Here is a 24326-nt window from a genome sequence, read left to right on the forward strand (position 1 = left end):
AATATAATGATAGATCCACAAAAAGACCAGTGTGTCATACATGAAATGGAAAATACCAAGAGTTCAAATACGAAAGCAATGGAGTTCAAGTGAGCAGAACCAGAAAAAAAAAAAAATAGGTCCAGGAAATGCAACAAGCACATCTTGGAGAAACCAGTCTTTTTTTGATCTGTGATCCAAGTGCAGTTAGACTGCCATTTTAAGGAGGTAGCCAGATACTATGTGCTAAAGTGGATTGTCCTGGAAAGCCTTGTGTGGTATTTTCTGTGACTCCCATACAAAAAGTATTTGCAGAACACTGATTGAAAATCTTCTACGCTGTGGAAGATAGTCCCAGAGTTCCACGGTTCAGGCTGTATGCACAAAAATACTTGTGATTACCTGAATCAAAGGGGGCCATTCTTTATTGAAATTATTTCATTTGATGCTAATAAACCATTGATACTTTTATTGTTAAACACTGCAAATATCTTTTCCTTTTAAGCACAATCTTTTAAGGGAACTGTTCACAACATGCCTTGGTAAGAAACATTTTTCTTGGGTTTTCTCCAACCATTCTTGCTAATGTGCTAAGTTCTTCCATCCATTACCTTAGGAATAGGCAACGCGCTTTAATCTAGAAGGTGGTTTCCTGTCCCTTGATGATCTGGTTCTTTAGCAAATCTTTCTGTGTTAAGCTTTGTTTTTATTACTAACTGACTACATTAGGGCTTAAAAATTTTGTACAGCCAAAGTAGGTGTGGTACTATTTATAAATCAAGGGCAAGTTATGCAGTTTTCATAAGGTGGTTTATACTGCATATTTGAAATCTGGAGGTGTTTCAGGAATGTATCATAAAACCACCTTCCATAAACTGTCTCTCAGGAAACAGTAATGATAACAGAGGCAGACAGATCTCACTTTAAACAAGTTACCTTGTACCCTTGATTTACTAAATTTCTGGAATTTTTTTTAGCCAGATTGAAAATCTTTCCAAGCTTTTGAAGTCTTATCAGCTGAGTTTTCAGAAGATTCACTTTACTGCTAAGATTTCCAAACACTCAATAATGTGAGGCTATATAGCCATATAAATCTTGCCTCATAAGTTTTACAGATTTATGAAAATCCTAATTGTATACCATGTACTGGATAAAAGTAAAAATAATTCCATGTATAAAATAATAAAAGTACACATATTAATTAAGCTGCCAGACCCCAAAAAGGTGAATTTATAACTGCCAGAAAAAGATTTGACACCTGTGCAATTTAGTGAACATGAACTATAACTGTTCTGGATTTTACCTCATTTCTTATTTTCACAGAAAAATGTGTGTAAAGCTTCATGGCTGACAATGTGGGTGTCAGAAGCCTGAAAAGGGTGAAACAAATTGGAAAAGTAGAATGAAAATATATAAAAACCTGTAAAATTACTATGTTCCCTGACTGCAGGCAAGAGCTATATTTAGATCTGGTAACCATAATGGGACATTGGTCAGAAGATGAAGGACAAATTTCAATACATGTTCATTACTTTAAAGAAATTACACCTTGGAGTAAGCCTGTTATATTGAAAAAGTACAGTAGTAAAAAAAAAAAAAAAAAAGCTTTTGTGCAGAAGGTAGTTTACCTAGTCTATATTCTTCTGCGTTCATTTTCCTTCTGTTGAATATATCTGTGTAAATAAGAAATGCCTTTCACAGCTGAGATTCTCCATTTGCTCCATCCTTCAGTGAAGTCAGTTCACAGCATCCTAACTGGTTCTTCTGTGAAGAAGCCCTTGGAGAGTTTTATTTTATTTAGCTATCCTGAAATATTTTTCTTGCTTGTTCATTCTCCAAGGTCTAATAAAACCTATCTAGCATCTGACATTTATCTCACTTGGTTTTTTTGTGGAAGGCCTTGAAGGCCCAGAGGAATGGCTAGGAGACCACAGATAAAACACAGATACCGATTTTTCACAAAGGAGCATTTCTTCCAACTGCTTCCTAAGTATTTGAGTTTAATGTGTGTTAATTGAAATGCAGCATACAAATAAAGCACAAACTAAATTATTTTGTTCCTCTACACAATTCTAATTCCTTCTTTTTTACACTGATGTCATAATCATACTGACTACGCCAATATCTATTGAAAACCATCAGGATTTGTAACATTAAATACAAACAAACACCCATAAACCAGAAAATAAGCAGTAATAAAAATAAACTTTTCCAGATTCTTTTACAACAGACAGGAACTACTTTTTTGAGGAACACTTTGTGTAATGGTTTAGAGAAATTATATTATGGACTTTAGATTATAATATATATCAATACAGCTTGAAATTAATATGTTATGAAAGACACATTGTCATAGCTGCTTAAAAACACTAATAATGAGATAGAAATATTTTTTTAAAAAAAGCTTCACTGGGACTGAATCTGATCCAACAAGTTCAGTTTTGGTCATGATGCACTTGACGTGGAGACAGAACAAATAGTAAAGTGTCCAAAAGGAGGTGGTTTATCCCCCCCCCTCCTCTCCCCGCTCTCTGTCTCCCATGGGCCAGCTCTGAGGGTTGCTTTAGTGAATTGGACTGGAGGGGTCTGACAGGAGGCAGAGCCAGCTCAAGGTAAAAGTCAGGAGTGGGTGGCGAAGAGCAAGGGGGTAGCAAGGAGCCGAACTCTTGCCTTTGGGTAGGATGGCCATCCAAAGATGGTTCCAAAGTGAAATCACAATGACTTCTGGATGCATAACTTAATGAAATTAAAATGCACTTAGGTCTCAATGTGCCTTACAAAGAATTTGGTAACCTTACACTTCCTTACAGGTGGGAAAAATAAGACATAAAGAGGTTGTTAGGGTAGAGCAGGGACCAGAACTCAACGTGACCTGAAAGCCAGTCCTGTCCTCTGGCTGCCAGGCCAGAGTTATGATCATGATTAGGACTAAAGAGCCTAACACAGCCAGAAAAGTTAAACCTGCTGCTTCTGGCAGACCCCAAAGAGGCTAGGGAAAGGACTGGAAGTGGTGGGACCTGGCCCTGCTGTTGTGACACTGAAGTTGAATATGACTCCTGGTTACAGGCAAGCTTACACGTGACTGCCAGGTTCCAGCCTGGTACAGTCCTCTCCTGCCTCTTACTTTTCATCAATGAGGCATCAAAAGAAACTACACAAGAACTAAAGTGATGAACAAGAACCGGGTACTCAAAACCTGGAAATCCTTTCCCAAAGTTCAGCAAAAAAAAGTTCTAATATCTTCTCCAGCTTTCATGTGATGGTTTGGGCTCCCTCTGGAGAGCTCAGGAGGTGGAGGAGGAAAAAGCGCAGCAGTGCGTCTTGTCAAATGAGCAGTGCCAACCTACCGCGCAGCTGAGAGGGCTGTGACTGCAGTCTAGCCCCTGACCCTGGGGCTGTGTGGAGGACAGGTACAGGTACACTGCAGCCTGTCTTCGATGCTGCTTGCTCGGCAGAGGCCACCCAACCTCTGGGTACAGTGAAGGACTCGCCCCGACTCAGCTGGGCATGTCCCAAGGAGCTGGGGCTCCCATCAAAAGGCTTTGGAGTGTTTTCTGTCTTGGTGTCCCTGTGAAACTATACCGTCAGGGCTGGTTGCTTCCAAGGGGGTGAGGAGCTGGGGGTTAAGGGGTGACCCTGGGACTGGCTGTGCCCTCACTTGTGGGGTGCAGCCCCACAGGGGTGAACGCAGTGGACAGAGCTGTGGGCTGGCAACAGGGTCCGTCAACAGCCCCCAGCCACGACCAGTGATGTCCTGACAGTCCAGTCAGGAGCAGAAGGAGATGGGGTGAGAGACAGGCTGGAGGCAAGTCTTCAACATCCCATCCGGGAGACAAGTGGCCTACGTGGTAGGTCTGAGGTCTGTGCTGGGGGCAGTGCCAGGGACAGGGCTGGAGACCGGCACTCCTGTGGTGTTGCTGGAGCAATGTTGGTGATGTTGATGGATGGAGCAATGATGATTGTTGATGGCCCCAGGGGGATGAAATGGGGTCCTGGGCCCTGGGCAGGGTTGCGGGGAGGGACACACGGGGTGCTATGAATGACATCTCTGTGTAGCAGACCATGGCTTGTCACCCGCAGACAGGGCATTCCCAGTCACAGGAGTCATTTCAGGTGGGCAGCGGATGGAAGACATAGCCGTGCACAGGGCGCTTCGCTGCAGAGGTCGTTCACGGCTGGCCCTACGTGAGCTTTTGGGACTGGGCTGAGCTGCTGGTGGCTGCAGGTCCTGCAACTGCTTTCTTTTGGCTGAAAACACAGAAGCAAAGAAAGGAGGCTTCGTAGACAGGTAAGTATTTTCCGAAAGTTTTCAGACCTAAGGTACTATAGGCCAGGTTGGTAAATGAGAAAGATGAGCAAAAGAGCACATGATCTTGAAGACTGTGGCAAGGAAGTGACTGGGGTAAAAAAGAAAAAACCTCTTTAAAAAAAACAAACAAACCTTTAGTTGTACAGGAAAAGCAAAGACGTAACAGGAAGAAAGAGAAGATGGGTGTGCAAGCATGAAAGAAAATGTACCTTGTCTCAGTTGAAGACACACCAGGCCCAGGAACGCCAGCAGAAAGAATTCTTTGAGAGAGAAGACAAAGGAAAGAAAGGTGACACAAAACCTGAGATGTAACACAACATGGGCAAGAAGCAGAAGCATGTGACTGAGGACTGCTCGCAAGGAAAAACCATTATGCTTCTTAAGAGAATGAATCCAAAGAGCAGTGGTGTGCCAGCTGCCATGCAGGGACCAGGGTATGACATAAGGCAGCTCTGTTATTGTTGTAAAGAAAAAGAATGCCAGAAGCATGTTAAGAAGCTGAAGTTAGAAGAACTTCAGCCTTTAGGTGCAGATTGAAGAACAAATGTTCCCATCACCTGGAGGACTCAGATTTTCTCAAGTGAACAGTGGAGGGATTTCTTCACCAAAGAGTCACTTTGCCAGCCACAGCTGATCATGTTTTAGGCCTACAGAAGAGCCTCTCATAGAAATTAGCTTGGAAAGTAGCAATCATGAGGCAATTCTGGTTTTCACACAATGGGAGTTTGAAAGCAGGTCAACAATTCAAGTGTGGCAGTTTAGGAGGGAAGAATGATGCATCCCACAACTCATCAGCCTGTAAAGTTTTAATAAATGGGCCAGCTATTTTCAGGCTGTGTCTAAGGATGCCCTTAGGAAAAGCTGACATGTGGATAGACAGCGGCACAGGCAGAGGGCTGGCAGACTGCCTTGAGGTAGGTCCCAAGCCACAAACTGAGAACTGTGAGCAGGCAAGGGTTAGGGAGAGGGGATCAGCCCAACGAAGGAGCAAAGGGTTATAAGACCCTAAAGGACTAGCAAACTATACCATCCACCAGGCTTCATGTTTTGGTAGGACTGGAGGAGGGATGGGACCTCAGTGACAGAGAGGACAAAAGGCAGGAAAGTTAAATGCCAGCGCCAGGGTGCCCACCCCCATGAGGGGGTGCTTCACCTGCTGATGGAGACTGTGAGGCATCAGGAGGATTTTGAGGAGCCAGGTTTGGGATAGTAACTATACCAAAGAGGAGAGGGGGTGCATGGTCATCACAGAGATTTGGATTATCCGTAAATCAAAGAGCAAAGGGGAGGACTTTCTAGAAATTGCATCCCAGCAAGTTATAAAAAAACAGCCTGTAGAAAAAATTAATAATCACAGTAGAAGGATACTAGGAGCAAGAAGAGTGAAAAGCAGGTGCAGAAAGCCAAAAGCTCTCACAATAACAAGGGGATTGTCGAAGTGCAAGTTCAGTTTGACCTTGCAATGGGAATGAAAGCAAATTGCCAAAAAAAATGTATTTCTGCAGTAGAGAGAAGGAAGTAGTTGGCTTTGCATCGAGAGGACAGTCAAGACAATCTGTATATTGCCCAGAACTGTGAGAGTATCTTGCCTTCTTTTCAGTGCAGCTGGCAGTGCAGATCTGCTCCATGATCAAACGGGGAGATGCATGTGGTCATCAAAGTGGTGGCCTCCACAAGGGACACAGATCCAAGCACTGAAAACACCCCTTGTTATTCAGTTAGGTGCAGGTGGGTGGAGAACCTGACAATCTGTCTTCTGCTAACATTTTCACTAAGCTGAGAAAACTGGAACATAAAAATGCAAATATAGCGTGTGATCCTGGTAAATCCATCATACCAAAAAGTCCAAGAAAGTAGAAAGCATAGTCCTTAATGTGGAGGGAAAAGGAATGATCTAGACTTTTAGAACCTCATAGTTTGAACTCAACACCATGCACAACTTGAAAATAAAATGTATTAAGGGAATAATTAAAGACATGGAGATAAATAGAAGATGGGATAAAAGGTTACCATACCAGATTCAAAAGAACTCTTCTTCTGAGAGATTAAATTTAAAAAATTAATTTATGTGGGAGATATAATCTTTCTTTGTAAAATTATTCTGGAATAAGTGGGGATTAATACAAGAATCGTAAGGTGCACAAGGAACCAACTAAAGGCAACCAGCAAGTGGGGAAGTACCTTGCCACAAAAATGTTGGCTTGCTAATGAAATTTTCTGATAACAGAAATTTGGAAAGCGTTCTTATTAGGGAGGAGAATCTGAATAAACAGGAAGGACTAGATGACCTTAAGGAGTGATGCAACTGAAATGGGATAACATTTAATGGTATCAAATGGTATGCTCTGTACCTAAGGATTTATAAAACCTATTTAGGCAATAAATTAGGAGCACATGAGTTTGAAAGGTGAGGAGAACACCCTGAATGTGCTAACTATCCACAGGATCTGTTGCCAATGTAACGCAACTAAGACAAAGGTAGTGCAAACCTAAAATGTACCAACAGCCATTTCTAATACAGTTAGGAAAGTATTGGTGGTATTGTTAAAACCGTAGGAGATCATGTTTGGACTATTGCATATTGTCAGAAGAAAAGATTTCTCTACCCTAGATTAGGCATCTAAAAGTTAAGTGTTTTAGTATGAACAAGTCATCCAAGAGTCCTTTATATATGGTGAAGGGAAATCCAGAAAGCCATTAATCTCAGCCTATAATAGTGTCTAATACAAGTCTATTGCAATGGCTTCTGGAGGTTTCTCTCTTCTCTTTCTCATCTTTGAGTGTAAGGGTGGTCAAGGCTGAACACCTCAGATGTGTGAAAATGGTGAGGTGAATCCAGATCAGGAACAGAAGCTAATGAGCACTATCTGAGCCCTGAGATGAATTTCACCAGGAATAAAAAGATAGAAATTGACTTGATAAAGTCTGAAAATAAAAAGGTGTACCATCACAGCTATGAGGGTTCACAGCCATGATGCAAAAAGATCTAACAGGTTTTAAGATGAAGACCAGTGCCGAAGAAGCCTAGCAGAGAAAGAAACAAGATTGAATTACTCCCTTCAGTCCCATGGTGCTACATTTAAACCTTGCTAGTTATCCACTCATTGTTTAATCAAATTTATGCTTTACTGGCTACTTAGAGATAGTCTTTCAATAGTATAGACAACTTTATGACTTCGCTGTACTTGCAGTATATTTATAGCGTACTCCTTCCTAAAGTAAAACACTATGTAAACAAAATTGTCCTAGACTAGCCTGTTTGTATTTGTCAGTGACGGGCAAACCACAGTGTTTGTCAGTTTGCTAAAGTCATCTTTGTTTTACCACTACCTTTCTTTCTCTCACCTCTAGTCACAAATTGGCTAAGATTCTGGCTGAAGTTAAGTGTCAGTACTAAAATGTTGTGAAAAATACTGCTAAACACACTCTAAACAGACATATCGTCCATGTCAATAAATGTAATTTTTTTTCCAAGTAAGCAATATAAATCTTTGAAAACACCCTGCAGAGTAAATGACGGAACTTCAAATAAAACTGTCCTGCTTGGTATAAGGCTGTTCCATTATTATGAATTGTGTATCAGCACATATGTTTCTCAAATACTCTATGTTTCTGCACATGTGTTTCTCAAATAGTGTGTGTTTCTGCATTACTTTGCAATCCTGTGACCTAGTCTAGCATTAAATCATAAGAAGTTCAGCAGCTGAGCTTTATCGTTGCCTGTAAAGCACACATACCATTACTGTTTCATAAATAGAAATAAGGCATTTAAACCTCCATACTATATATCCATACAGCTATTTACATTTTGCCTCTTTCTTAAATATGACATCTCATGTGACATTAAGAATCATCAGATTCGTGTATCCTTTCAACATCTCATGATTTTCAGAAAAAGGGGGCACTAGAAGATTTCCTTGTGATCACATCCTTCCCAAGCTCTAACCACAGAACTGTCCTTCTTTGGCCAAAGGACTGGGATTGAGTCTTCTACCTCCTGTACTTCTTTCTTGCTAATGCAAGCTGAGATATAAAACCAAGGATAAAGCCTTCTTTCTAGCTATACAGCAGAGCCCTTACGAAGACCACAGAAAAAAATTCCCAGAAAAAATTCCCAGAAAACAGATAATGTATTTGCTGTGGTAGCTTCAATATTCTGCCTGAGGGTGCCCATGCTCCCTCATGCCTCCCTGTCATGGCTGACCCATAAAAATCCTGCCAACCAGTTACAACTGGTGGATAGTGGAGCTATTGCTTGACCTCAGCAGTAACAAACTGCAAGGTATTTATTCTGTTTTTTTAAGAAAATCAAGCATATGTGATTGCAATGTCAGGCTCTCCTGATAACTCCTGAAGCCACTGGCCAACTTCAGCCAAATCTGGAAGAGCTTCGGAAACAAATTAAGTTCCTGCAAGTCTGCGGGGGAGTGGTGGTGAGACAGAGAAGGGAGAGTCCCAAGGCTGTCCCTCTGGAAGGGGAAGGGCAAAAGGGCAGTGCAGGGGAGCCGCAGCATTTGGTAGCGTTTGCTAGGGAGCAGCAACCTCCAGACAGGTATTCTGACAGGCAAAATCCAGCACCATCTTTCACTCTTAGAAGCCAAATTCAGATCTGATCTGCAAAGATGCACAACAACCAGTCAGCCAATGGAAAGATCTGCTTAGCTAAAATCCCCTACAGAAAGCTGCAGCCCAGGCAAAGCAGGCACTGGCACCTCCAGTGTGGCCAGTTTCTCCTCCCTGGCAGCAGTGGGGGAAGAGCAGATAGTGACCTCCCTGTCTTAGCATTGCTCTTTGGTATGGCCACCCAACTGGATCACAGCAGGATAAATAACCAGATAATATGATGACTCCTTTCCTCTTTTGTTTGCCTTACAAGAAACAAAATTCACGCCCTACTGAGGTGTCCCCTCAAGAAGTAACTCTCACTACACTACGAAGATCATAGTTTCTTCCAAAACTGATTTCAAATGCTACAACATACACCAGTGATACCATGTTGATAATGGCAATCATGATCCACTTCTGTGGAGGTCTCTAACAAAAAATAAATAAAATCATCATAAGTAAGCAAGGTCTAAATTCCAGTACAAATTTGAACCATAAACGCAGAAGGTGAAGCTTTCTGTACTTCTGTTTTTAAGGAACAGTCACTCTTCTTTCCTCTTTTGTGAAAGACCATGAGGTGACTGAATCGGAAAAGTTCAGTGTCTGTTTTCAGAAAATGGGGTACAAGATTTTTGCATGTTCAAGGCAACCCTGCTTTACAGTATGACCAGTGAATGAGCAGATTCCAAGGAATGTTTGAAAGAAGGATCCTTAATTCCATCTCCAGTTTAATATGACCAGCTCTTGGATGCTTATGGGTGTGTTTAAATTAAGCAGAGTTCTCCAGACCTGCAGAATAGGGAACGCTTCTGTCAGCTGGATTCCCATATGATCAAACTCTCCAGGGAAGGAGGGAAAACTTTTTATTATTTCATGCAAATATTTCTTTCTGTGCAAATTAAACATATATCATTTAGCAGACTGAAATTTCTTTGAATGCTTCCAGTTTAGGGACAGGATTAGAGTGGACTCCTGAAATTTATTACAAATACCAAAGGCCGAAGGGGGATGAGCTATACCTCAGAGGTGGAAGGAAAGAATCTCCCAAGAACAAGCCACAATTAACATGTCATCTAGGCAAATTAATATCCCTACTCCCAGACAGAGAATTTTTTTGAAAGGGAGGGAGAAGGGGTGCTATTTTGATTTATAGGGATATTTCAGAATTCAGGGCTTAATTGTACTTTAGCCATGCAAGCTTGTTTAAGATATCGCATCTTTCAAATATTTCAGACCTTCCTTCCTTGAAAGCTCACATCTTCAAAACAACATCTAGTAATGCTTCATAAAATATGTAAGAACAAACTGAGATAGAAGTCCAGACTGCAAACACTGAGATTAAGATCATTAAGACGAAGAAAAACATAAAGCGTGTTCCGCTCCCAAACAAACCATTTGTCCTTTTAACTTCCTGATTCACCTATCAAAGATAACTGGGAAAAAAAAAAAAAAAAAATAAAATGAAACAACATTTTATACCTCCACACTGGATGCCGCCCTCAGGGCAAAGGCCTGGCACCTTCCCACAGGTGCCACTTTCCTGGACCCGGTGTCAGACACTCCAAGCCAACAAGGAAACCCTTGGGGAGAGGCAGCCCAGGGCAGGGACGGGGCTGGCACTGGCACGCCGGCTCTGCACCGCCTCGTACCCCAGCACCAATCCTTCTCCCTGCCCTTTGCACGCCCCAGGCGTGACGGGCAGGGGTGTTTTTCTGAGCAGGTCATATCGTTAGCGTTGGGGGCAGAGATTTTTTTTCCTGTCACATGTTTGCACAGCACCTAGCAGATGGGGTCTGTATTTCAGTAGGGCTACTGGAATAAAAACTTGAAATTAGCAAGTAACAATAGAGCTGCAGATAACTCGTTCGGCACATTTACCCTCCAAGTCCGGCAATGTTGAAAGTTCACTGTGTTGCCAGGGAGTTCCTTGAATGTCACAGCTCCTTGCTCTGATAAATTAGTGTCTAATCCTAAAGGTGGCTCATTGGTTTTCAGTATTAGGCCCTTAATCTCCTTCCCTAGCTCAGGAATCTTCTCACCCTGCACCCGCAGAGATCATCAGTCATTCCTTGCACAGAGTTACTAAACAACATCCAATATTTTCGTAAAGATGTCAAAGTGTCTGTCTAAACATCTTCTGGTTTTGGCCTGAAACTGATACGGGTTGAAAGTCTCCAGCTCTTCCCTAAATCCTGACAGTTAGCTAACAACAAATAAAAAACAGCCCAGTGATTTACTGTGTCGATCCCACATTGTTGTGCTCTGTGTTTCTTTAAGAAAGGTGTGAGTATATGTGTAAGAGTCTTGAAATACAGTGGTTGCCATGGCAATTATCTGTGTTTAGAGAGTGGAGGGGAGTAAAGTTCCATGTAAGTGGCCAGAGTAGAGTGCAAGTTAAACATGCCTCTTTGCAGGTCTAAATTATGTACTTTTCTCCCCCTCCCCGGTAAAAATATTTGTGAAAATATGCGTAGATTGTCTGATGAGCTCCAAACTATTCTTGCAACAACGCCAGCTGGGTTTTTTTCCCCTCAATATTCCCACTCGCCTGTAAATCCTGGGAGAATAAAACATAAGCCCATGGGGCAGGGGAAAGAGGAGTTTTTCTGAACAGACTTTGCAGAATTGCCCGACCGCGCTTCCATCCAGGAGCTTGCTTATCTGGTTCATTTCTCCTTAATGGGATTGAGTGCATTACTCTTACAAAACTAACAGATCAAAAATACAGGTATAGCTAAATGGCTGTAAATTTAATTGGAAGACAATGTTATGTAAGTATAAATCACCAGGACAAATATCCCTTAGCATTTATATTGTGCTTTACATTTTCTAACTACTCTGCAGATTTGTTGTTTTCGAACAAATGTGCATTGTGCCTGGAGCTGGAAAGTCTATACTCCATAAATCTTTGTCCTCGCATTCTCTCTTATTTTCATTTATCAACCTCAATTTTTCCCCCTTTTCTCACCTTCACGATAAGGGTATGATTCCCAGCCTCCACATGCATGCATGCAGTTTATGTATTTATTTGCCAGGTGTTCAGCTGGCTGTAAGGCCCCACGCGGGGCTCTTTTGCTTTCACATAGCAGTATTCTACTGCTGAAGGACAATGATCAGGAACAGAAATTGTGCAGTCTGATGGCTGCCTGCTCTGATTTCACAGGGACAGTGTTCACCTCGGACTCCACAAAATGAACAGTGATTTTCAAAATAACCACAGGTGAGACTCCATTCTGCCACCTCTTGCACACCACTTGTCCAAAAAATGGTCTGGGGTGGATACTGGCAAGGTAACAAAACTAGAGCACACATTTTGCAGTAAGCCTGTGTAAGGAGCAATGGTAACACTAGGAACAAGTCATTCTTTAATGCTTCTTCAGAATTCACATACAACACTTACGTGCTCCACTTGAGTATCTAGCAAATTCAGCAAAGGAATTGATACCATGACAGTTTGACATAGCTGCTCTTGAAAATGTGTTGCTAGGGGCTTCTTTAAATATTAATGGATAAATTGCAAGATGGAAGTACATGATCAGGTCGTTTTGAAAAAGTGGATCCTGAGGCTGTGCTGGCTCCCAAGCAGCTGTTAGTAAAGGAGCCGTGGATTTCAGCAGCTCTGAACTAAGGAAAGGGAGCTGTATTTACTCCTAGATCCAGCTGTGCCACATGGGATGACATTGAACTAATTTCATCCCTCGGTTTCCCTCCTTTACCAGTGTTTTAAAAGTTACAATAATCTTCCTCTGCAAAAGAATGGTGAGTTTGGGTTGGGGTTTTTTTGTGAGCTCAGGAGTAAGCTTTACCAGAGAATCAGAAATTATTTAGTTCTTGCCTCACTGTGTTTACTCTTCAGTTTTACACATGAGGCAATTGGTGACACTGATAAACAATTCAGTTGATGAAGCAAGGAAAACCAAAGATTACCAAAATACAATCACAGTTAATTAAGGTGTGTGACCAGCATGATGGCCCCACGGCAGGGTGATGTGCTTGGTAAATATACTCCCTTTTGGTAGGCAGTGTGGGAAGGGTGGCATTTTAGGAGGGACCTAGGCAAGAAGAGGGTGGTGAACAGCTGGAGAATAGATGTGGGAAAGGTCTTTCATGATTACAGGTGTAGTACCATCAGCAGAGGAAGTACACCATATGGGTAAATTGTGTCCTTTGACACTGCAATAGGGACTGTATTTCCAGACCCTGAAGAATGGCAGATCACAATCATCACACCATCTACTCACTTGCAAAGAAAGCACTGCACCAGTATGAACTTCCCTCTGAGCTAAACTTATCCAGTAATGCAACCACCCAATTGAAAGGCTCTCCCAAAACCACTACCTCAGAAAAATCACATTTTAAACTAGGCAATGCACTCTCTTCCCTACCATCTGATTTCCTGCTCAGCTATTGCTCTTCAGATTATTCTCTTGACATACCTAGCTGATTCACTGAGCATGGGAGCATGATGTAGACTCACTGGATAGTCGGATGAGGCTGGGTGTCATTGCTTAGAGTATCTTAGAGCATGTTAGATGCTTCTCAGGGTCGATAAAGACCCTGCCCTGTAGATCCTGCTGCCTAATTGTTCCATAATTATGGTAACCTTTATGAAAGCTTAGCAATAAATAGCACTTTCCATGAGGCTAGTTCTGTTTCAGAAAATAATTGCCTGCATATGCACAGTATGACTGCTTTCTCCATAAGCTGAAGTCTCATCGTCTCCTCCACTTTGCTCCCGTAGCAGCGCGCAGCAAGCAGCCGTATGCTAGTCTGTGGTTTAACCCACTTTCTGAGGACACAGGCTAAATCTGTATTGTTCTGCTCATGTATATGCACGGGGTCTGAAAATATTCAAAAGAAAAAGTGCAGGAGCCTAAAAGGGGTAGAAGAAGAGAGTGCGGCAGAGAATAAAACGGGAAAACTGTCCTGGTAACCAGGCAGTCCCCACATTGCCTGGGGGTACCTCAGACCTACCGGTTCTGTTTTAAAGAGGCAGGTTAGAAATGCAGAAGGTGTCTTGGAGAGGGAAAAAGTCCATCTCATCTCAAAAGTATTCTGCACACTAGTGCGATTCAGTGAAAATGTGTATAGCTAACTGTCCTCTTAGACTCAGGAAAGAAGGTTTATGAAACTCCAGATGACCGTGTTAGCGCAGGGCCGTGTGTGGTCTGGCCCCCTCCACCATGTGCCTCCTGGGAATTCCATCCTGCCACGCTTGCCAGGACTGTAGGTCAATTTTAGCTTTAGTTTACCCTCGCACCTTTGCAGCACACCCAAGCCAGGGGTTAACCCTCCCGTGGGTGCCGTGTTGGCAGGCTGACCCTGCTAGATGGACCCAGCGGTTTCCTTGCTCGTGGGGGAGCCTTAGAAGCATTAGTTGTGGGCAGTTCAGCCCTTCCTACCCCTCCAGACACGAAGCTATGCACAGGCCGACATACTGCTCATGTGCTGCTCTTTCCTAGACCTCAGCATTGGCTTAGCTTTATGGAAAGTATTAGCTATTACAAAATAACCCGCAGATGAGACCATGACATAAAGAATCTCTCATCATTTCATTAACTATCAGTTTCTTAAAGTCCTGAGCATTTTGGCCCAATCTTGCAAAATACCTACAGTGTGTTCTGCAAAACATTTGCAGCCTTGCAGGGTAAGTTCTGGGTTTTTTCCAAGACTCCTTGCATGCTTGCAAAGTGCTTTGCTGGATTGGGCCCCAGACACTCAGGTACTCTTTAGCTCATTCACGTGCTATAATGAGGTAGTTTGTATTAGATTTTCAATTTCGTTCTAAGGCTTAGTCCTGTTTCAGTAAACTTTCTTCATGAAATAGGTAATATAAAGCTAGAAGCATTACGACACCATGACTGTGAAACACCGAGTACCTGCATTTCAGTCTACTTTAGAAAAGAAATAGTGTCTGTCATTTGTAAATTTTACAATAAATTAAGTACAGTGAGGAAGACATTAAAGAGAAACGCCTTAAAAACAAATGGGGAAACTCGGTCTTTTTCATTCTGTGAAGAGAGTGTGACAGCATATGGTACATAGTGGGTGGTTGTTCTAAACATAACATGTATGTGTTCGACCTAAAATGTTTTATTGGTTCCTACTTATGAAAGCAGCAGCTAAAAATGACTGATGACTGTTCTTTCTATATCAGCAGCATGTAAAGGCCCAAGGAAAAAAAAAATTCGTCTTTATATTCATAAACATTTTTAAACAGCCATAAAACTCTGTTTAACATGTTTTCTCCAAGATACCCCAAGTTTAATGTTTTCTCTTTGTGAAACAGTAACACTACAGTATTATTAATTATTGCCATTATTTCTAGATCATGCTAAAATATGTCCAGAAAAAGGGGGGAATAATCTTCCCTTCCCCCAGAGTTACTGTAGCTCTCATGGGGACAATATCCTTTGAGAGTATAGGTATCTAGCACTACACACCCAGGTTAGCTTAACACAAGGGAAAATGCAAGTCACGACTACAAGTCTCCTAGATCTATAGGAGAAAACAATTATACCCCCATCATCACTGTGACCGAGTACCTTATAATTGCAAAAGTTGCGCAGAGATCAAAATTTCACCATTGTTCCCTCCTTTCTCCCCTCTGAGAGTTATTATCACGGAAGGAACTGAGGCTGAAACTGGGCAATCTTACACTGTGCTCCAAATAAGGCCAGTTTGTTACTAACCTGTCCTCCTGTGGCAGCGATTCCTGCGTCTGAGGCCAGCTGCCAAGCATGCTCCCTCTTCCTCCCACACAAGTTTCATCCTTGTGGTCAGCTGTTTCTTGGAAGCTGAGGAGCATAATTGATATTGCAACTATCAAGCTGTGTGCAGAATGAGCTTACACAACTCCGTGAACATGCTTTTCTTGCCCTCTCCACCCACCTTTCTCTAAAGCTATGCGTTTGTTGGTAAAAACAGGATTCAGGTGTCAGTTTTATGGGTGGAGCTCAGGTGCTTCTGCAGACGTGTGTCCTAATCCCACTCCAGGGATCAGACTGGTGACCCTCCTCTTTGAGCGGGCTCAACCCCACGGCACGAGGGGCCCGATCCTTGCGCCCTGCACCATCAGCAACACCGGCGTTACCGGCCAGGAGGGACCTCGCAGTCCAAAGGGAGCCTCAGCAGGTAGCCTGCTTGCTGGGAAAGCAGAGAAGAGGTTGCACGTGTGCCTTCTGAACCTGTCTCGCCGCTGAATTTTGCCTCCCATGGAGCTGTCCTGGTGTCTATGGAGTCCCTTTGGTTACCCGGGGTTCGGAAAGCCAAGCCTGCCCTGGCAGGCGTGGGATAATTCCCTAAAGTGCTGGCTGTGAAAGAGATGAAGCACATTTTGTGACTTTGTCCCAAAGGGACACAGCAAATTTAGGAGGCACATGGGCTTTGGAAAAAATTCAGAACTGTTTGGGTTTTGTGGCTCGTTTTGTGGGGTGTTTTTTCAGTTGGGTGGGCGGGCTGGGTTTTTTGCTGTTTTTCACCAATATGCAAGCCTTTCCAAGGAAAGGACTGCAGAGCTGCTCAGCAGACAGCGCCTCTTCCCTTGGTGGGACTGGCCCCTGACAGCTGTGCAAAAGGATTCAGGGGAAAAAATTCTGCTTTGTGTTTGCGCAGTCTTACCCCTGAGAAAGGAGAAAACTCACCCAACCTGCTGTAGTAATGACTTTTATCAGAATTAGAGCATGAGAAAATAATTCTTGTCTATCCTACTGTGATTTGTCCAAGTTTGGAAAAGGAGACACTGCTGAGATATTATGTCCTTTAATCGTTACTGTCATAAGAACCTAAATTCTTCTTATTCATAAAAAAATATATCCAGCCCCACATGTGGAATTTTTATTAAAACATTTTTTTTAATACTAAATGTTGGTCTGACAGAACTTTCAGATAGCCTGAGTGTTATGAAATCTGTGCATCCTAATTTCATTATTTATGATGTATATAACCTCAAATGCTTGTGAATGCTGCTTAAAATGCCTGAGATATTCTTGCCCCAAAAAATGCTGATCTATGTAATACACAAATCTCTGAGTGAAGATACACAGATTATTGTGTGAGAAAAGCAAACAAAAAACAGTCACAACAAAGACAAGCGTGGGAATTTGGTTGCAATAACGTTATGTGATCCCTGGTCATGCACACATCATCTTATGTACTTTCCCCAAATGAATCAGGTAAGTTTAGATTTATATAGCACCTTTCAACTGTTTTACTGATGCTAAATGTGTTTACACAGGGGATGTCTACAGAGCTACACTACACAGCATTGCAGTACACTGGGGAGATAAATCCTGAGTATACAGGACCAGCACTATCCCTGCCTCTTGCGGCACTGGGAAATGAAGTCCCTTACGATGTAGAAGGAAGCGTCAGGTCACAGAACACCTCAAAAGACTGAGGAGACAAGAAAGGCTGTCAAAGAGCATTCATCTTCTTAGAAACTAATCCCCTAGCTATGTAATATTCAGTGATAGTAAGAAGAATCTTTTGCTTATAAAATTCACTATGGCCCTTGGTAGTGCGATTATGAAAACAGACAGAATTCAGACTCACTTTATTATAACTCTGAGTGGTTAATGACAAAATTTTCAGTAGTGTTTCAGAGATGTTGTTTGAGAGTATCTGTCTTTCTGGCAAAGAGTTTGCTCCAGTGCTTTTCTTTAGTGGGATTAAAGGAGGTCTATATTAAAAGTTTTATATTTTGATGGATATTAAAACTGAAGTCATACTTTATTAAATCACTGTAATATAGTAAATGTAATGAAACATGTTTTAAATTAAATTGTTTGGAAGGAAAATCTGTGTAACCATTGTCAAACAAAATTCTCTTCAAAAGCAAAATTGCAGTTTTAATATACAACTCTTTCTGAGTCTTATATGAATTGTCCAGTTTTTCTGTATTAAAAGACTGAAGAAAGCATAGAAAGTGTTCATGTGGAAAGTATTCTTTTTCTTCATTTTTAAAGCATTTTTGTCTAACCAGTTCAAATACTAATTTAAACTGCGTAAAACTGAGAGAAAATCACTGAACATCTGCAAACAGGGAAGAACTTGATAGGTGACATTTATTGGATGTCCTCAAAACACACAATTATATTTTTCAATGGAAAAGGTTACAAAGCAGCTTAGATTGCTCAGCTGAGTGAATGCAGGCAGCTTCTCTTGAACCAGTCACAGTGGATGAGGCCTGACATAGACGTTTGTTTTCTTTTAATAGGTTTCTCCAGGATCTAACCATGATTTATTTCAAGTGGGAGGACTGACAGCAGTTAAAATGAGAGAAAAATCATTTCACAGTTTTATTGGACTCCATCAATAACATTGATAGAAATAAATTAGTGCAACAGGCATTTAAAAGCTAGTGAAAACAAATCATGCACCAAATCACAGATTTAATGGTTACTTAATGATACACTGCACAAAGAAAATGTGTTGTATTTCTTCTGCCTGGTTTCCACAGTGCCACCTGGTATAGTGCCACACTGGAGATGCTACGCGGATGGGGATGAGCACAAAACCCTTGAGATGGGTGGAGAAGAGGCTCACGGAGGTGTTTGAGGGTTGTGCAGGTCAAGGAAGCTGCAGACCCAAGGGAGAAGAGGAGCGGAGCTTTGCGGCTTTTGGCACGCGTCTCTGTGCAGCAGTGCCGAGGATGGCTTCAGCACAGAAAGGAAGAGCACGTTAATGAAATTCACTGCTGACACGATGCTGGGAGGCATCTCACATGCATAGGAAAGACATTCTCCTTAAAGGGGTAGGGACCGCTCAGAAGGTCTTGTCTCCACTATGAGAAAGGTGGGCAGCAGCATTTATAATGGGCAGTGTGGCTGGATCAGTGGCTCAGCACTTCCAGAATATGGCTAACTGCTGCCCCGGGGATGAGCTACCTCCTGCTTGTGCTTCTTTCTTCAGGATCCTCTGTGATAGACTCTGTCTATCACAACACCAGTTCTTCCTCTCATCTTCGCAGCCCGGTCAGTCGAAGAGCTCTCAGACATAACTGACGGGCACTTGGAAGAGTGTTTGTGTCAGTACTTCCCAAGCCCTCTCCTTTATCAGGTACTCAGAGTTAAGCACATGCTTAAATATGTTACTGGATCCAGGCCCATTCTCATGCACATAAACCAGACAGGGACAGCTCGAAGTGGTCAAGAAATGAGGGGACAGTGATCACCAGGAGAGCACATGAATTGCCATTAAACAGGGGATAAATTGCAAGAATTTAAAAAACACTGATGCCATAATCCAGCTGTTGAGTGACCAGGTTCCCAGTGTGCACACGCTTCCAAGAAAAATTAAAATATGGACATGAGGCAAGCAGTTGTCTAGTGGACTGCTGAGCACACGGGATTTGTATCTGAGTAGTTAGTATTATATTACACTCACAAAGTAGTATCCAAATATCAGCAGCTGTGTCTCGTATCCATTATTTCCCTTCTTTCCCAAATATAAACCTTCCTCACCTTTTTAATTAGAAAAGCTGTTTATTGACTATGACATGGAAATATTTTACATGTTGTTGTCCGAAAATGCCATCATTAAATAAGCAGGAAAATATGTTCAGTGGTAAATAGAGATGACCTTTAAAACAATGTCAAGCCCACGCACCCCATGATTTGTGCGTAGGTATGTGTTACTTTAAGTCGCTGTATATTACCAGCAACGTGACATAGAAGGCTGCTATGGAAAGCATCCTTGGTTAAAGAACTGTAGAGTAAATAAATAATTAAAAGCTAAAATGCATCGCCAGCTTACCTAGTAAACTACTAAATTCAAACCTGTTCATGGAAGGCCTGGCTTTATATTCACGGCAACAAGGAGAAAAATCAACTTGGGTTTTATCTTGAAAAATATTTTATAGCAGTTAACTGAGGTCAGGACATCTCTTGCTTTCTTGGCTGACTCATTCATCACTTGTACAGCAGCTTTCTCATGCATAACAGAGAAGCACGGGTGTCACGCAAGGAGACAAGTGGCACTGAGAAACCCAGGAAGAGAGGCTGAATTCGCCTGTGTAAAATAATGTCATTTTTCGGAAAACATCTACGGAAGAAAAATTAATTAGGCAAGAGTGCACCCTATCTTTCCCCCATGCCATTCCAGTGAAATGGAGAGGCTGTATGGGATTATTCCAGGAAATCAGCAAAGATTTTTGCATTTTATTATTGTTGCTGTTGCCATTTGTTGCAGTTTCAGTTTCTGTTCAGAGAGGAGGGTGAAGAGACAGAGAAGGAAGAGCAAGAAAAGCTGTCTTTAGGGCAAAACACTTACTTTGAGTAGTAAATTATTTCAAAACTATTGTGAACTTTTACCAAGAAGCCTCAGTAAGCTGCTTTAATGTACATGTAAATATAACTAAGAGACCCAGAGTTTCATGTCTCACATGCTGGTGGCAATCCTGGGTCTGTAAGAGTTTTCCAGGAGTCACCACAAGGATATCCAACCACAAAGTCCGTGCTGCTAGTCATCTCTGCCAACATGTGCTTCTATCATTATCAAGAATAGTCATGTAACTCTATGGGCATTTTATTTTGCTAGCTGCAATGGATGGTACTTGTATTTGTTTTACTTCCTTTAAAAAGCTGTGGCTGGGTGGAAGAAGCAAGGCGGCTTTTCGCCTTGGACATTATGTGGTAAGGGAGGTAAGGGAGGGGACCCTGTGCCTACCCAGGAGCACGAGCACATGGGGAAAGCAGGGGAAAGCACAGGATGAGGCAGCCGGGAGACCAGGAGAGCCACAGATGGGTATTCCACGTGTGCTGGCACTTTGCAAAGCCACTTTTGGGAGAGTGCTGCGAGCAGCATGGAGCAGGCATCCACCAGAGATAGGCTATGGATGGATGGATGGATGAGGCTCACTGTCATTACACAGACAGGCTGTGTGGTGTCACAGCATCTCCAAAAGTCACCAAGCTGGTGGTATGCAGCCAAGCCTGCAGGAGAAAGCCCATCTGCAGAAACTCAGTATGCAAAGGAAGACCAGTTCATAAATCTCTTATTTTCACTTTGTCTCACCCAACAGATTTTAAGCTTTATTTTTAAAAATTTACCTGCTATCATTCCTGTTCAAAACACCCTGGATTTTGAGTTTAAGAGCCCTTTCCATAGTTCTGGTGTGCTCTATCTTAGTGAAGGCTTCCAGAAAGTCTGACCCAAAAGCTCTGACTGAGGCAGGGTCCCACCACCTTTGCTCTCCACTGCAGACCCCTGGGCTCACCAGGGTGCCCGGGCTGTGCACTACTGCTCTGAAATCACTGTAGGGATGAAGCCGCAGGAGAGCAGGTCGGACGGAGCTCCAGCACCCTTGGGATCTAACCAGACCCTTGTGTAAGGAAGGGAGTGCCAGGGTGTGCAGGTCCTCGCGGACAGACTTCAAGCTCAGCGCAACCCTGACGCAACAGCTGAATGTTTTACAGGATACTTATACCATGGGAACCTCACACGGAGGGCAAGTGTTGACAGAAAGAGGCAGCAAGATGTAAATAAATAAATGTTCTTCTTTTGTAAACTTGAGAGGTCTGTGGAGAGGGGGGCAGCAGGACTCTCACAAGGGACAGACCAGAGGGCAGTGCAGGTATGTAAAGGCAGCCTCTCTCAGGTATTTACCCAGAGATTTGATGGAGAATTTTTCAACTGAGCAATTCTTTACTGGAAAGTAGTGTTTCAGCAAAATCACCAGTTTTCACAGAAACTTACGTGTTCCGATTAAAGTTTACTCAGAAAGGGGCTCTGAAACACTAGATGAAATATGGGGACAAAGAAAGGGAAAGAGCCCTTGCAACATGTTGGTATTCAAAGCATCGAGTTAGGAGGGGAAAAAGGTTTGGCTCAGTCTAGAGCAGAAGCTTGAGCATGAGTTTTCCTCCTCATGAGTGAGTCCAGTGACAACCACGAGATCCAGGAGAGCTCTTTTTCTGTGCTTTTCCCAAGAAAAACAGCAATATATCTTGAGGATATGTCAAACTGGAACTTCTTTTAAATCTCAGAGCTTCATGGGATAAGATCATTTCCCAGCAAAGATGTCTGATCTCTGGTAGTTTTCGTTCCACACTGCAGTGTGCGCGTCTCTTTGAGGAGGCACCCAAAAGCCACAAACAGCCCATTCCCATGCAAGAGCATTCTAGCTGGGGGGAGGCCATGCAGACCAGACCCTCCTGAGGTGGGTGTCCCCAGGTCCCCACCACTCTCCAGATGCGCCCATAGCGACAGCAAGTTTTCTGACAGCTCTGCTTGGGCAGTTTTGAATGGCTGCGGGTCTCGAGGGGCCAAGGAGGAAGAGTTTTAAGCTGTAGGCTGCATCTCTGCACAGGGGGCAGGGGAGCTGCTTGTACTGACCCTGAGACAATGCAAAATTGCTCAAACTTCCCAAACGAAGAAGTGAGTTTGGAGGGGTGGTTTCTTGGTTCCACAAATGACCTGCATTTTGAACTGCCCAGCTCCCTTGGTGGACATAATGAACTACGCTCAGATGCAGATGAGATGAGCAGAAATGAGCCATTGGTGTATGCTATGCCTCTCTCCTCCTGCCGAATGGCTGTTCCAGTGGGAAGCACCAGCTCAGGAAGGGGCAGAGAGGTAGGAGCAAAGTCCAGGAGCAAAGGCCAAACCCTCCAATGCACAGCTCCTGGGAAATCTAGCAACAATCCAGGAGTAAAGGTTGAACCTTGGACTCCTTCAACAGCACGAGCTGTGAACAATGACACAAGGACAACAGCCCATCCTCCTGTATCTGTGTGGCTGTTATTCCTTCACTTACCTGAAATGAGTTTTAAGCAGCCCTGTGGTCAGACCATCATGGTCTTCAGTTGATAAACAGAAAAGGTAGAGATCCTGCAAAAGAGCTAGGGATTTGAAACATTGAAAAACAACTGGACTTAAATTCTTCATCTGCTCCCCTCCCAGGCACTTTGTTTTTCATCATGTTTCTTGTCTCAGTCACCCCAGAGATCCTGGACAACCCAACCACGTCCTCCTACCACCTCTGTTGCCTTTGCTCAGGACTTTGTGCCTTGTGCCTCACACCCCACCACCCCCACCCACTTCCAAACACCCCAGTCTTGGTCGTCCTTTCCAAGCTCCGCTTCCCAGCAGAACAGCCCTCCCCAGCCACTGAATGTCATTGCTTTTCTTCTAGAAAAACAACCTCCTCTGCAAGTCCTTCCTATCTTAGTTTCTTCTCCTTTGCTGCTTCCACACCTGAATTTTTCACCTGTTTTGCCTCTGCCTGTGCTAAATTATACACTCTACTGCGAACAACGACACATTTTATTTGCTGTGTAAAACATCCACATACATGGATGGAGCTTTATAAATAATTAATACATGCCTTAATCTAAAGATTATGAAGAAGAAGGTGGTGATTGCTGCAGAAAGATTAATGTGAACGAAATAACTCAACCAGACTATAATTTTCTCTGGCGACCCATGAAAGAATTAACCCAAAGGAGGCCCCCTTAAGTACTTTTGCAGATAGCCCAATGAATTCCAGGTATGGCTTCGCTTTGCATTCTTCATTTTCCTCTTTCTTCCAAGATATGTCTGCCTACCTTAAATGCAAGCATACATGTATCCTTGCCTGTTCCTCTGTGGATAGTTTCTCCAAGGCATTTCATGCTGTGGCTCCTGCTAAATAGTGTAATTTTTTTCACGGTGCAGGCAGGGTAGCTGAAGAGCAGGAGGGGCATTTGCTTACATACCTTCTTGCAGAGATCTCAAATCATACAGTATATGGCTCTTGAAACAAGGACTCAGAGCTTTGAAGCCGGGTGCAGAAACGCTTGCTGGTCCTAGGCTGCTTATTTTCTAAATAGATCCTCAACCCTTGAGCTCAGCTCCTGCTGGGAGGTAGGACAGGCAGACCAGTACAGGCAAGGTCTGCCAGCAAGCCGCACGGACCTCTCCAAGATAATTTGGTCAGCCCAGCGTTTTGGCCAATTTAATGAATCTTGCAGAGGGACAGGACTCATTAACAAGCAGTAGCCTGGTGCCAGCCAAGCTACATTAATTCCCAGATCCCAAACTCAGTACTTCTGTACCTACTAGCTTATTTGGATTCAGCTCGGATCCCCCTGACCCTTAGAAGACTTGAGACACCTCAAGTGGGTGGGAGCTGTGTGTGTATCAGAGTGCAGAGGTGTTCTACCCCCCCAGCCAGAAAATCTCCAAGAACTCCCAGCACGACTGCTCAGCGACCACCAACGGCAGCAGAAGTCCCAGCCTTGTTTTTTTCCTGGGGTCAGCCCAACATTTCTTTTGTAAACCTTCCATTTTCTCTGTCCTTTCCTCCGAGAAGCTGTGAGAGCAGAGGCTGGATGGGCTGAGGGGACTGCAGTGGGGGGGACACACAGAAAGGAAGCACCTGAGGCTGGGGCAGATGAGGCCAAATCCAGCCAGTCCAAAGCAGCTGTGAGGGGAAAGGTCTCTTTTCACCCTT

Source organism: Haliaeetus albicilla, chromosome 20, assembly GCF_947461875.1.
Source record: "Haliaeetus albicilla chromosome 20, bHalAlb1.1, whole genome shotgun sequence".
In the NCBI taxonomy this organism is placed as follows: Eukaryota; Metazoa; Chordata; class Aves; order Accipitriformes; family Accipitridae; genus Haliaeetus; species Haliaeetus albicilla.